General features: G+C 38.3%; 1 protein-coding gene and 1 long non-coding RNA gene across 2 annotated transcripts in view; one reads left to right on the forward strand and one right to left on the reverse strand.

The window, feature by feature from the left end:
- LOC139081132 (uncharacterized) overlaps positions 1–12,187 on the reverse strand; it is a 135,246-nt gene extending 123,059 nt beyond the window's left edge. Inside the window, exon 1 of the long non-coding RNA XR_011536125.1 lies at positions 12,062–12,187. This is a non-coding gene — a long non-coding RNA (uncharacterized lncRNA). The remainder of the gene's footprint in view (positions 1–12,061) is intronic.
- LOC139081128 (endogenous retrovirus group K member 7 Env polyprotein-like) overlaps positions 1–14,842 on the forward strand; it is a 454,430-nt gene that overhangs the window by 214,890 nt on the left and 224,698 nt on the right. The window lies entirely within an intron of this gene.

A 14,842-nucleotide genomic window follows, 5' to 3' on the forward strand; every position in this document is an offset into this window, starting at 1 on the left:
TTTTTGATCCATCCTGCCACTCTGTGTTTTTTGTTTGGAGAATTCAATCTATTTACATTTAGAGCAATTATTGATATATGAGGGCTTAATACTGCCATTTTGTCTCTTGTTTCTGGTTGTTCTGTGTTTCCATTTTTTCTCTTTCTTTGTATTTCTGACTGCCATTTCATTTTGGTGGTTTTCTGAGGTTTTCTCAGTTTTCCCTCTTTTTATGAATTGTGGCTCTGCTCTGATTTTTAGTTTATTGGTTACTGTGACTTTTGTCTAAAAATCTTGTAAATGAAATTGTCCATTTTCTCATGGCCTCTTATGTCCATTAGCTTAAGCAGGTTCCATCCCTTTACTCTTCCTCTTCTGAGGAGTTATTGTTGCAATTACTCTCTATTGTGTTGTTACTTTGTGACTAAGTTGAAGTGTTCATAATTACTTTTGGTGTTTTCCTTCCTTTTATCTTTGTTATAATTGAGTGTTTGCTTCCCTGTTCTGACAGAGAGCTGCAGTTTTCTCATTTTGTCTGTGTATTTATCTCCTTGCTCAAAGGTTTGTAGACCTTTGCCTTTTTGTTTCTGGTGTGCAAGTGTCTTTAATCACTTCCTGTAGGGGATGTCTAGTGGCAATGAACTCCCTCAGCTTTTGTTTAACTGGGAAAGATTTTATTTCTCCAAAATTTCTGAAGGAAAGTTTCACTGGATAGAGTATTCTTGGCTGAAAGATTTTGTCTTTCAGTATTTTGAATATATCATTCCATTCTCTCCTAGCCTATAATGTTTCTGCAGAGAAATTCACTGAAAGCCTGATGGAGTTCCTTTGTAGGTTATTTTCTTCTACTTTATTTCCCTTAACATTTTTTCTTTGTCATTGACTTTTGCCAGTTTTATTACTATATGCCTTGGAGAAGATGTTTTAGCATTGATGTAATTCGGTATTTTATTAGCTTCATGTATTTGTAAATCTAGTTTCTTCCTCTGGTTAGAGGAGTTCTCTGGTATTATTTCTTTGAACAAGCTCACTGCTGCTTTCTCCCTCTTTTATCCCCCTGGAATACCTATAATCCTTATGTTGCTTTTCCTAATTGAGTCAGATATTATTCAGAGACTTCCTTCATTTTTTTAAATCTTAATTCTCTCTCCTTCTCCACCCACATCATTTCTATATTTCTATCCTCTAACTCACTATTCTTTCCTCCATATCATCAGCTCTATTTTCTAAGGATTGTAGGTTATTTTTTATTTCATTAATTGTGTTCTTCTTATCCAGAATTTCTACTTAGTTTTTTTATAGTTTCAATCTCTTTGATGAAGTATTGCTTTTCCTCATTAATTTTATTCCTGGGCTCATTGAACTGTCTTTCTGAGTTTTCTTGTAACCTGTTGAGTTTCTTTATGAAAGCTATTTTGAATTCTCTGTCATTTAGATTTTAGATTTCTGTGCCTTCAGGGTTGCATTCTGAAGAATTGTCATTTTCCTTCTTGTCTGAATTGTTGCTGTAGTTTCTCACGGTGTTTGATGAATAATCTTGCTGACACATTTGTGAATATATTAGGTTGCAGATTCCACTTGCTACCACTAGGGGGAAGCAGGAGCTGAGTTTCTGATCATGCACCATTTGCTGGAAGTTGTGAGGGTAATATGGGCTCTTGTGCTGGCCTGGAGAGCATTCAGGTGTAAGTGTAGACTGTGTTTGGCAGGCAGGGCTTCCTAGTGGGGTCTGAGCCAGGGCCACTCCTTGGGGCCCCAGGGGCATGGTGGGCTCCCCCATCCCCAGGAAAGCAATTATGAGCAGGTTAAGGGCTGCTGGCTCTTCTTCCTTTAGTCTCCTCAAGACTCATTCCTACTTTCAGGGCTCAGTGGTTCTATTGGCAATCATTCAGGCCAGGAGTGTGCTTGCTCTGGTGGGTAGATCTGCTGCCACCTCTGCTTTGAGGTTCACTGGTTGCTATGCTTGTTGACCAGGGCTTCCTCATAGGGACCGAGCCAGGGCCACTCCTTGGAGTCACAGGGACATGTTGGACTCTCTCACCACTTGGAAAGTGATTGTGAATGGGCTAAGGGCTGCTGCCGCCTACTCCTACTGTTGCCTCAGGGTGTGTTCCCACTTTGGGGGCACATTGGTACTATGGGCACTTGTGTCAGGCTGGAAATCATTCAATTGCATGCACAGGGATGCTGGGGAAGGGCAGAGAGTGCTCACCTATCTCCACAACTTCCTGGAGGGCCAGCCAATCCACCCACAGATATATAGCTGTGTGGGTCTCTCAGGTATCCTGTTGTGTCATGTGGGCTTCCTCCATTGGCCAGTGAATGTCGATTTAGTTGTAGTACAATGGGGGAGAGACAAAGGGAACAGCTCACTCTACCATGTTGCTGATGTCACTCCTAGATTGCAAGTTTACTATAGAAGGATGTAACTCAGGAACAGCCAGATGGAAGAGATGTAGAGGGCAGGGTATGTGGGAAAAGGGCACAGAGATTCCTTGTCTTCTCCAGGTACCCCACTTTCCCCGAAACTCCAAATCTTCACCAACACAGAAGCTCCAGCTATTATTTTTTAAATAAACTTTTTGCCCTTTTCTGTCTGTCTCTTTACTTTCTGGGCTCCCCAAAATTTGTGTATTCACTTACTTGATGGTGTCCCATAATTTTCATAGGTTTTATTTACTTTTTTATTTTTTACTTTTTTGTTCCTCTGAACTAATTCAAATGACGTCTTTGAGTTTGCTGAATTTTTCTTCTGCTTAATCATGCTTGCTGTTGAAGCACTGTAGAGACTTTTTAATTAGTTATTTTAGCCTTCATCTCCAAAATTTCTGTTTGGTTATACTTTATTATTTTTATTTGTTAGACTTAAAGTCTATTTTGTCTTTTATAAGCACATCTTCCCATGCTTTGTCTTAATTTCCCTTTGTAATTAATATCTTTTTCCATCCCCTCACTTTCAGTCTATGTATATCATAGACTGAAGTTTTTTGTAGGCAACATATATTGGGATCTTGTGTTTTTATCCATTCAGCCACTCTGTGTGCTAGGTTGGAATATTTAATCCATTTACATTTAAGATAGAAATTGATACATAATGACTTAGTATCACCATTTTTAAAAATTGTTTTCTGGCTGTGTAGTAGATTCTTTGTTTCATTCTTCTTTCAGTTTATCTTTGTGATTTGATGATTTTCTCTGATAGTATGCCTTAATTCATTTCTCTTTTGTGTATCTACCACAGGATTTTGCTTTGTGGTTACTATTGGTTACATAAAACATCTTGTAGTTGTAACAGTCTATTTTAGGCTGATAACTTCAATCACATACAAAAACTCTTCCCATTTTATACTTTTAATGTCACAATTTATATCTTATTATATTGTGTATCCATTAGAAATTGTTGTAGTTATATATATTTTAATTTTTTAATTTTAACCTTCATAGTAGAGTAATAAGTGATTTACTTACCACTATTATAGTATTAGAGTATTCTGAGTTTGACTATATACTTACTTTTATCTGTGGGTTTTATGTATTTATATATTTTTATGTTACTATTTAGCATCCTCTAATGTCAGCTTAAGAACTCCCTTTAGCATTTTTTGCAAGGTGGTTTAAATGGTGATGAACTCCTTCAGCTTTTGCTTTGCTGGGAACATGTCTATCTTTCTTTCATTTGTTATGCATAGCTTTGTCACATAAGGTATTCTAGAATTTTGAATATATTATGCCATTCTCTCCTAAACTGCATGTTCTCTGCTGAGAAATCCAATGATACTAGAAATAGGGCTTCCCTTATATGTAAGGGGGCTCTTTTCTCTTGCTGCTTACAAAATTCTCTGCTATTGATTTTTGACACTTTGATTATAACGTTTCTTGGTGAAGTTTTCTTTGACTTGAAATTCTTTGAGGGCTTTTGAGCTTCATTTACCTGGATGTATATATCTATTCCCAGAGTTGGAAAGTTTTCAGTCATTACTCTTTAGAATAAATTTTCTGCAACACTCTCTCTCTCTTCTCTGTTTGGGATTCCTATATGGAAATGCTAGCTGTCTTAATGCTGTATCAGAAATCCCATAGGATTTCTTTATTCATTTTCATTATTTTTTCTCTTTTTTCTTCTGCCTGTATAATTTTAAATAACTTGTCTCTCAATGCATAGATTCTTCCTTTTGCTTGATCAAGTCTGATATTGATATACTTTGTTGCATGTCATATTTCATTCACTGTATTCTTCAACTCCAAAATATCTGGTTCTTTTTTATGATTTCTCTTTCTTTATTGACTTTTTCATTTTGTTCATGTATCTTTTTTCTGATTTCATTGATTTGTCTATCTGTGTTCTCCTGTGGTCTGTTTAGCTTCTTTAGAACAATTATTTTAAATTACTCATCAGAATATGTATAGAGCTCCACTTATTTGGGGCCTGTTACTGTAACATTATTGTGTTTCTTTGGTGATGTCATTTTCCCTTTGTTTTTCCTCTGTCTATCAGAAATCTTTCATTGTTGGCTTTCTATTTGAAGAAGCAGTCACCTACTCCAGTCTTTACTGATTGGCTTTGAGAGAGAAACACCTTAACTGGTCAGCCTGCATGGTAATTCTGTGGCTTTCTCAGACCTTTCCCGTGGATCCTCCCACTTCATACTTCTTGTTCCCACTTGGGGGAGAATTCTTAAATTGTGTAACTTTTCTTGATCTCTCAACGTCAGGCTGTGTGCTGTGAGAATTTCATTTTTGTTCCCTAGAGCAATGCTCAGAAATGTTCAAGTTTGAGTGGCTTCTCACAATCCGGCAGATTCAGGCCAACTGTTTGCCTGAGATGCCTGCAGTTGCTGTCCATGGAGCATGCTCAGGGAGCTGGCCTGGGGAAGGGTGCTGAGATGTGGAAAGTATTTGGGATTTCCAAGTGAAGATCAGCTCGGGGTGTGTTCTGCCAGTGCAGTATCCCAAGTGGCTCATGTGTAACCTTCCTGATGGATTTGGCAGAGCAGTTAGTAGGGCTCAGAGCCTCTATTCTCTGTTCTCAGCCTTTCCCAACCTTTCAGCTGTGCAGATAACTTTAGTATTCTAGGTGAGGTGAGCAAAAAGCAAGCCTCTTGGAAGCATCCCATTTGTCTTACAGAGCCAGGTGCTTACTCACTATCTCTTATTTTTCCCTCAGGAGAAGTTGTAGGCTGAGGGTGTCTCTTGGCACTGAACTGTGCCACCATGGAGAAGAAGTGATTTGGTAAAGTGAAACTTTTCTTCTCCCTTCAATGTATTTAATTCTCAGATTTTTTGCTCTAATGATGTGCTGGATCTTCTTGGCCTCCCACAAAGGTACTCTACTCTGTAGGAAGTTGTCAAAATTAGTGCATTTGGAGAGGATGATGATAGAAAGTTCCTATTGTGCCATCTTCCTGATGTGAGCTCTGTTTTTTCTTCATTTATTTGTTTATTTTCGGGTGTACATCATAATATAGTTCAAATTCTGTGTATATTACATCATGTTCACCACCCAAAAACTAATTATAGTCCATCCCCTCATATGCGAGCTTAATCACCCCTTTTGCTCTCCCTCCTCCCCCCTTCCCCTATGGTAACCACCAATCCAATCTCCAATGCTATGTGTTTGTTTGTTGTTGTTTTTATCTTCTACTTATGAGTGAGATCATATGGTATTTGACTTTCTCCCTCTGACTTATTTCACTCAGCATAATACCCTCAAGGTCCATCCATGTTGTCACAAATGGCTGGATTTCATCATTTCTTACAGCTGAGTAGTAGCTCATCGTGTATAAATACCACATCTTCTTTATCCATTTGTCTCTTGATGGGCACCTAGGTTGCTTCCAAGTCTTGGCTATTGTGTATAACGCTGAAAGGAACATAGGGATGCAAGTATCTTTATGCCTTTGTGCTTTCAAGTTCTTTGGATAAATTCCCAGCCGTGGGATAGCTGGATCATATGGTAGATCTATCCTTAATTTTCTGAGGATACTCCATACTGCATTCCATAGTGGTTGCACCAGTTTGCACTCCCTTCAGCAGTGAACAAGTGTTCCCTTCTCTCCACATCCTCTCCAACATTTGTTGTTTCCTGTCTTGTTAATTACAGCCATTCTGACCAGAGTGAGGTGATATGTCATTGTTGAGCTAATGATGTTGAGCATCTTTTCATATGCCTGTTGGCCATCCATATATCTTATTTGGAGAAATCTCTGTTCACATCTTTTGCCCATTTTTTAATTGGGTTGTTGGTTTTCTTGTTGTTGAGCTGTATTAGTTCTTTCTATATTTTGTATATTCACCCCTTATCTGATATATGGCTTGCAAATATGTTCTCCCAATTTTTCGGTTGTCTTTTCGTTTTGTTGATGGTTTCCTTTGCTGTGCAGAAGATTTTTAGTTTGATGTAGTCCCATTTGTTCATTTTTTCTTCTGTTTCCCTTGTCCAGTCAGACATGGTACTTGAAAATATGCTGCTCAGATCGATGTCAAAGAGTGTACTGCTTATGTTTTCTTCTAGAAGTTTCACGGTTTTGTGTCTTATATTCAAGTCTTTAATCCATTTTGAGTTGGTTTTTCTGCATGGTGTAAGGGAATGGTCTACTTTGATTCTTTTGCACGTGGCTGTCCAGTTTTCCCAACGCCATTTATTGAAGAGACTCTCCTTTCTCCATCGTATGCTCTTGGCTCCCTTGTCCAATATTAGCTGTCCATAAACGTGTAGGTTTACTTCTGGGCTCTCATTGATCTGTGTCTCTGTTTTTGTGCCAGTACCATGCTCTTTTGGTTACTATGGGTTTGTAGTATATTTAGAAATCAGAGAGTGTGATACCTCCATCTTTGTTCTTTTTTCTCAGGAATCCTTTGGCTATTCGAGGTCTTTTGTTGTTCCATATAAATTTTAGGATTCTTTGTTCTATTTCTATGGAAAAGTGTTGTTGGAACTTTGATAGGGATTGCGTTGAATCTATCGATTGTTTTAGGAAGTATGGACATTTTAACGATGTTAATTCTTCCAATCCAAGAGTACGGAATATCTTTCCATTTCTTTGTGTCTTCTTCGATTTCTTTCAACAATGTTTTATAGTTTTTGCTGTACAGATCTTTCAAATCTTTGGTTAAGTTTATTTCTAGGTATTTTATTCCTTTTGTTGAAATTGTAAATGGGATTGTATTCTTAATTTCTCTTTCTGCCACTTCGTTGTTAGTGTACAGAAACACAATTGATATTTGTATGTTGATTTTGTATCCCACAACTTGACTGTATTTCTTTATTGTTTCTAAAAGTTTTTTAGTGGAATCTTCAGGGTTTTCTAGCTATAAAATCATGTCATCTGCAAAGAGTGACAGTTTCACTTCTTTTCCCATGTGGATCCCTTTTATTTCTTTTTCTTGCCTGATTGCTCTGGTTAGGACTTCCAATACTATGTTAAATAAGAGTGGTGACAGTGGGCATCCTTGTCTGGTTCCTGTTCTTCGTGGCATAGCTTTCAGTTTTTCTCCACTGAGAATGATCTTTGCTGTGGGTTTGTCATATATTCCCTTTAATATGTTGAGGTATTTTTCTTCTACACCCATTTTATTTAGAGTTATCATACAGGGATACTGTATCTTGTCAAATGCTTTCTTAGCATCTAGTGAGATGATCATGTGATTTTTATTCTTCATTTTGTTAATGGGGTGTATCATGTTGATAGATTTGCAGATGTTGAACCATCCCTGTATCCCTGGAATGAAACCCACATGATCATGATGTATGATCTTTTTAATATATTATTGTATTTTGTTTGCTAGTATTTTGTTGAGGATTTTTGCATCGATGTTCATCAGTGATATTAACCTGTAATTTTGTTTTTTTGTGTTGTTCTTGTCTGATTTTAGTATCAGGATAATGTTGGCTTTGTAAAATGAGTTAGGAAACTTCCCCTCATCTTCAACTTTTTGGAAGAATTTGAGCAGGATAGGTATTAAGTCTTCTTTGAATGTTTGGTAGAATTCACCAGGGAAGCCATCTGGTCTTGGACTTTTGTTTTTGGGGAGGTTTTTGATTGCTGTTTCAATCTCCTTACTGGTGATTGGTCTATTCAAATTCTCTACATCTTTTGGTGCAGTTTTGGAAGGTTATATGGTTCTAAGAATTTATCTATTTCTTCTAGGTTATCCAATTTGTTGGCATATAGCTTTTCACAGTATTCTTTTATCTTTTGTATTTCTCAGATATCCATTGTTATTTCTCCTCTTTCATTTCTGATTTTATCTATTTGAGTTTTCTCTCTTTTTTCTTGGTGAGTCTAGCTAAGGGTGTGTCAATTTTGCTTATGTATTCAAAGAAACAGCTCTTGGTTTCATTAATTTTTTCTAGTCTCTGTTTTGTTTATTTTTGCTCTGATTTTTATTATTTCCTTCCTTCTGCTGATTTAGGACTTTGTTTGTTCTTCTTTTTCCAGTAGCTTTAGATGTGGTTTTAGATTGTGTATTTAGGATTTTTCTTGTTTGTTTAGGTAGGCCTGAATTGCCATAAACTTCACTCTTAGAACTGCTTTTGCTGTATCCCATAGATTTTGGCATGTCGTGTTTTCATTTTCATTTGTCTCCAGGAATTTTTTAATTTCTCCTTTAATTTCTTCATTGACCCAATTGTTGTTCAGTAGAATTTTGTTTAATCTCCACATTTTTGTGGCTTTTCAGGTTTTCTTCCTGTAGTTGATTTCTAGTTTCATACCTTTGTGGTCAGAAAGGAAACACGGTATTATCTCAATCTTCTTAAATTTATTAAGACTTATTTTTTGGCTTAATATGTGATCCATCCTGGAGAATGTTCCATGTGCATTTGGAAACAATGTATATTTTGTGCGTTTTGGATGGAATGTTCTATATATATATCCACTAAGTCCATCTGGTCTAATGTATCTTTTAAGGCCCGTGTTTCCCTATTGGTCTTTTGTTTTGATGATCTATCCATTGGTATAAATGGAATGTTAAAATCCCCTACTATTATTCTGTTACTGTCTATTTCTCCTTTTATGTCTGTTAATAATTGTTTTATATATTTAGGTGCTCCTATGTTGGGTGCATAGATATTTATAAGTGTCATGTCTTCTTGTTGGCTTTAGCATTATGTAGTGCCCTTCTTTGTCTCTTGTTAGAGTTTTTGTTTTAAAGTCTATTTTGTCTGATATAAGTATTGCTACCACTGCTTTCTTTTCTTTGTCATTTGCATGGAGTATCTTTTTCCATCCTTTCACTTTCAGCTGGTGATTTTCTTTAGGTCTGAAGTGTGTCTCTTGTATGCAGCATATATATGGGTCTTGTTTTTCTTTTTTATCCAATTGGCCACCCTATGCTTTTTGATTGAGCATTTAGTCCATTGACATTTAAAGTAGCTATTGATAAATATGTATTTATTGTCATTTTGTTACTTTTTTTCCTTGGTCTTTAAGTAGTTCTCCTCTGTTCCTTTCTTTTTCTTTTGCTCACTTTCCTTGTGGTTTCATGGCTTTCTTTAGTAATATGTTTGATTTGTTTTTTCTTACTTGTTTGCTTACTTATTAGAGGTTTCCCATTTATGATTATCATGAGAATCCTATATAATATCCTGTGTATATGACAATCTATATCTAGTTGATAGACTCTTTAGCTTGACCTCTTTCTAAAAGCTCTACTTTTTCACTCCCCTCATCCCACATTTTATGTTTTTGAAATCATAAATAATCTCTTGTTTAGTGTGTCAATCCATTACCCTCCTATCATTGAAATAGGTAATTTTAGTACTTTTGTCTTTTAACCTTCATATTATCTTCAAAGGTAGTTGATCTACTACCTTTACTATATTTTTACTTTTACCAGTGATTTTATTGCCTTTTTTAAATAATTTTTTATCCCTATTTGTGGTCATCACTTTCCCACTTAAATAAGTCCCTTCAGCATTTCTTGCAAAACTGATTTCTTGCTGATAAACCCCTTTAATTTTTGCTTGTCTGGGAAGCTCTTTATCTCTCCTTCCATTCTGAATGACAAACTTGATGGATACAGTATTCTTGGCTGTAGGATTTTTCCTTTTAGCACTTTAATTACATAATTATAAAAACATAATTAAATTCTCTTCTTGCCTGCAGGGTTTTGGCTGAGAAGCCCTCTGATAGCCTTACAGGCTTTCTTTTGTATGTCACTTGTTACCTTTCTCTTGCTGCTTTTAGGATTCTCTCATTATCTTTAATTTTGGACATTTTAATTATAATGTGTCTTGGTGTAGGCCTCTTTGGACTTACCTTGTTTGGAGGTCTCTGTGCTTCCTGTACTTGGATGTCTGTTTCCTTCCTTAGATTAGGAAAATTTTCATCTATTATTTCTTCAAATAAATTTTCTGCCCCTTTGTCTCTCCCTTCTCCTTCTTGGACACCTATAATACTATTGTTAGTGCACTTGATATTGTCTCAGAGTTCCCTCAGACTGTTCTCCTTGTGTCTAATTCTTTTTTCTGTAAGCTTGGGTGATTTCATCTAGTCTTCCATCTAGCTCACTGATCCACTCTTCTGTATCCTCTACTATGCTTTTGAGTCCCTCTAGTGAATTTTTCATTTCAAATATTGTATACTTCATTTCTGATTGGTTCTTTTTTCTATTTTCCACTTCTTTGCTGATGAGCTCACTGTGTATATAAAGTCTTCTCCCAATATCTGTGAGCATCCTTGTGAGATTTTTTTTGGACTCTTTGTAGGATAGGTCACTTATTTCTGTTTACATTTAGTCCTTTTTCTGGGGTTTTGTCCTGTTTCATTGCTTGGAATATATTCCTTTGTCTCCTCATTATGCCTCTTTTTCTGTGCTTATTTCTGTGTATTAGGTGAATTGGCTATATCTCCTTATCTTGGAGAAGTGGCCTTATGTAAGAGATGGCTTATGAGGGCCAGCAGCATTCTTCTCTCTTATCACCAGTCCAAATGATCCAGGAATGACTCCTTTGTGGGCTGCTTATGTCCTTCTGCTGTGACAGGGTTGCTCTTAATGCAGGTACCCAGGGAGTCTAGCCTTTCTTCCCAGGCCAGCTGTTTGTAAACCTTCTTTGGGGATCCTCAACACCATTGACTAAAACGTCTGACAGCATACTCCTGCTGCAGTTTTCCTGTTAATTTGGTAGGTACCTAGTGTAGCTGTTTGCTAGGCTCAGAGACTTACAGTTGCTATAGTAGTCCTAAAAGGCTGTTGTCAGTTCTCTTAGGAGTGCAGCTGAGTGGAGCTAGCCCTAGTCACGGGAGCACTCAATTGTTTCAGGCTTTGGAAGGTGGGGCTGATCCTTTTTATGGCTATTTGTGAAGCACAGGTCTTCTGCTGCTGATAAGCCTCACCCCCCAAAGGACCACACACACTGTCAACACAGTTTTTGTCCCTGCACACTTCCAAGCCCCTTGGAGCATACCCTGATGCCTCACTGCCTAGGCCCCCACCTCTCCACCAATGTCCCCCACAGTTCACCTGATCCTCCCATAGGCCCTGCCCCATAGAGGTGGACACACTCACCTGCCTGTAGAGGATCAATGCACCCTGTCAATGCTGGCCAAGTAGCCTGAGGGCTTGCTGTTGGGCAGGGCTGGTCCCTAGGGCAGGCTGCCTGGCCTGGCTGAACTGGATTAAATCTGCACTCTAGGTGTGTGGTAGACCCCTGGTCTAACAGGCCAAAGGAAGAACCTCAGTGGCATCCACCAGGGTCTCTGTCAGCATGTCTGAACCAGGTCAGAACAATGGCCCCCACCAATGTCTCAGTCTCCAGAGACGTCCCTACTCTCACCAGGATGCCCCCACAGCCCACCAGGTGAGTCTCTGTTCACCAAAGGACTGTCAGCCTTCTCTCTGGTGATTTTAGGCTGCTGAGATGGGTGAGTTTGTGCATGGGCCCTTTAAGACTTGAGTCTTTTAGGCTTTCATCTGATAGCTTTTCTGAGGATATCCTCAATGCTATTAGTAGCCAGTGAAGCCAGATAGTAAGACCCTTGTCTCTGTTGTGCTGAGTCTGAAGGATACTTATAGCAGTATCAGCCCCTGCTATAGACCTCACTCTTCCAGGGAGGGCTGCGTACCTTAGGGTGGCTCCCACCTGGCCAACTGAGAAGCTCTGATGCTCCCAAAGGTGGCGTTTCTCCTCTCCAGCAGGAATTTCTGCATCTTCTGCCTTACTCAGGACTGTCCCTTGTTGTGGGTGTTCTTTTTATCCAGTTTTCAGTTTTCTCTCCAGGGTAATTTTTCCAAAAATATTTGTAACCTGGTTGTGTTCATGGGAGGAGATGAGTTCAGAGTCTGCTTATGCCGTCATCTTGATGAGATCCTAAAATTAGACATTTTAGATAAATAAATTTTAACATCAGGATTTTGATTTACCCCATGGGCAGTTCTTGCTGTTTTTTGTTTGTTTTTATTTTGTTTTGTTTGTTTGAATGATTTATCTGAAGTAATTCTGAGGGAGTTGTTTGCTCCATAGTATCCAGCCTCTGTTGGCTCTACTCACTATTTTTAGATTTTATTTTTATTCTTTGGCCACTTTTCCTAGAGCTTAATCCTGTAGTAGTAGAGGGTAGTGTTCAACCAGTGATTGGTCTGAGGTTGTGCTTAGTATTGACTCATTGATCCAATAAGATTTCAACACTTGGCTGATGGATCCTTGTGAGTCATAGGAAATTCTTTCAAATTTCATGGAGTTACCAAGTCTGCTCCTGTTTTTACTCCATGTTTTTGCAAGGCTTCAGTTTCACCTATGAAGTAGGAGCTTTCTAGGGTCTTCTCCAGGCCCTGCTGTGCAGTTCTACTCGTCTAGTTTTACAGACTACCAGGGATAACTAGAATCTTAGCAAGGCCATGTGGGGCATGGAATGTATTACACTTTGCTTCAAATAAAGTCATCCTGTGCTGGGAGCCGTGGCTACATCATTTGATCAGCTGCTTGACAGGGTCCAGCCAATTAACACCGAGGGGTGCAGGGTCTCCCCTTGGTGAAGAGTAACCGGCTGGCCCCTCACATAATTCTGAAACCTGTGCTGCTTCTAATTGCCCTTCATTCCTTTTCCTTTCTTAACCTCCAGTTTTCACTCCTTTGGGTGGCTGCTTGGGAGGCACTACCTCCCGGGAGAATTAAATATAGTAAGAGAATGTGACCACCTGCAGGTAACATTCAAGATATTTTTCTGAGAGCTAATTTCGTTTGATGCAGTTAATTAATGGAGGGGCACACAGTCCCTTTTGAGACAAGCAGAAAGGAATCCTGCCCAGATAAGATGTCAAATTAGGTTCGTAGCCTCCATCTGGTTAATGTTTCCTTCTTCCTCCAATTCTTTGTCTAAATATATATGCCTCGTCCTTTCAAGTTTGCTGGTTAATTGGATGATCAAGAAGTATCTATATATTATTCTTGACCTTCTGCTTTCTGTTAAAATGTTATAGAAGTTTTCTCCAAAAAGCAATAAATAATCAATAATTGCTGAGGTTATTTTTCTTTTTTTTATTAATGTTATGATAGATTACAAGCTTGTGAGATTTCAGTTGTACATTTTTGTTAGTCATGTTGTGGGTACACCACTTCCCCCTCCGTACCCTCCCCCACCCCCCCTTTTCCCTGGTAACCACGGATCAGATCTCCTTCTCAATATACTAATTTCCACCTATGAGTGGAGTCATATAGAGATCGTCTTTCTCTGACTGACTTATTTCGCTTAACATAATGCCCTCGAGGTCCATCCACGTTGTTGTGAATGGGCCAATTTCGTCTTTTTTTATGGCTGAGTACTATTCCATTGTGTATATATACCACATCTTCTTTATCCAATCATCAGTTTCTGGGCATGTAGGCTGGTTCCACGTCTTGGCTATTGTAAATAATGCTGCGATGAACATGGGGTGCAACGGACTCTTGAGATATCTGTTATCAGGTTCTTAGGATAGATACCCAGTAATGGGATGGCTGGGTCATAGGGTATTTCTATTTTTAACTTTTTGAGAAATCTCCATACTGCTTTCCATAGTGGCTGTACCAGTTTGCATTCCCACCAACAGTGTATGAGGGTTCCTCTTTCTCCACAACCTCTCCAACATTTGTCGTTCTTGGTTTTGGATGTTTTTGCCAATCTAACGGGGGTAAGGTGATATCTTAGTGTAGTTTTGATTTGCATTTCCCTGATGATTAGCAATGATGAACATCTTTTCATGTGTCTATTGGCCATATTCATATCTTCTTTTGAGAAATGTCTGTTCATGTCCTCTGCCCATTTTTTGATCGGGTTGTTTGTTTTTTTGTTGTTAAGCAGTGTGAGTTCTTTGTATATTATGGAGATTAACCCTTTGTCGGATAAGTGGCTTGTAAATATTTTTTCACAATTAGTGAGCTGTTTTTTTGTTTCAATCCTGTTTTCCCTTGCCTTGAAGAAGCTCTTTAGTCTGTTGAAGTCCCATTTGTTTATTCTTTCTATTGTTTCCCTCAACTGAGGAGTTACAGTGTCTGAAAAGATTCTTTTGAAACTGATGTCAAAGAGTGTACTGCCTATATTCTCTTCCAAAAGACTTATTGTCTCAGGCCTAATCTTTAGGTCTTTGATCCATTTTGAGTTTATTTTGGTGTGTGGTGAAAAAGAATGGTCAATTTTCAATCTTTTGCATGTGGCTGTCCAGTTTTCCCAGCACCATTTGTTGAAGAGACTTTCTTTTCTCCATTGTAGGCCCTCTGCTCCTTTGTCGAAGATTAGCTGTCCATAGATGTGTGGTTTTATCTCTGGGCTTTCAATTCTGTTCCATTGATCTGTGGACCTGTTTTTGTACCAGTACCATGCTGTTTTGATCACTGTAGCTTTGTAGTATGTTTTGAAATCGGGGATTGTGATTCCGCCGGGTTTGT

The sequence above is a fragment of the Equus przewalskii genome, chromosome X, assembly GCF_037783145.1.
Source record: "Equus przewalskii isolate Varuska chromosome X, EquPr2, whole genome shotgun sequence".
Classification (NCBI taxonomy): domain Eukaryota; kingdom Metazoa; phylum Chordata; class Mammalia; order Perissodactyla; family Equidae; genus Equus; species Equus przewalskii.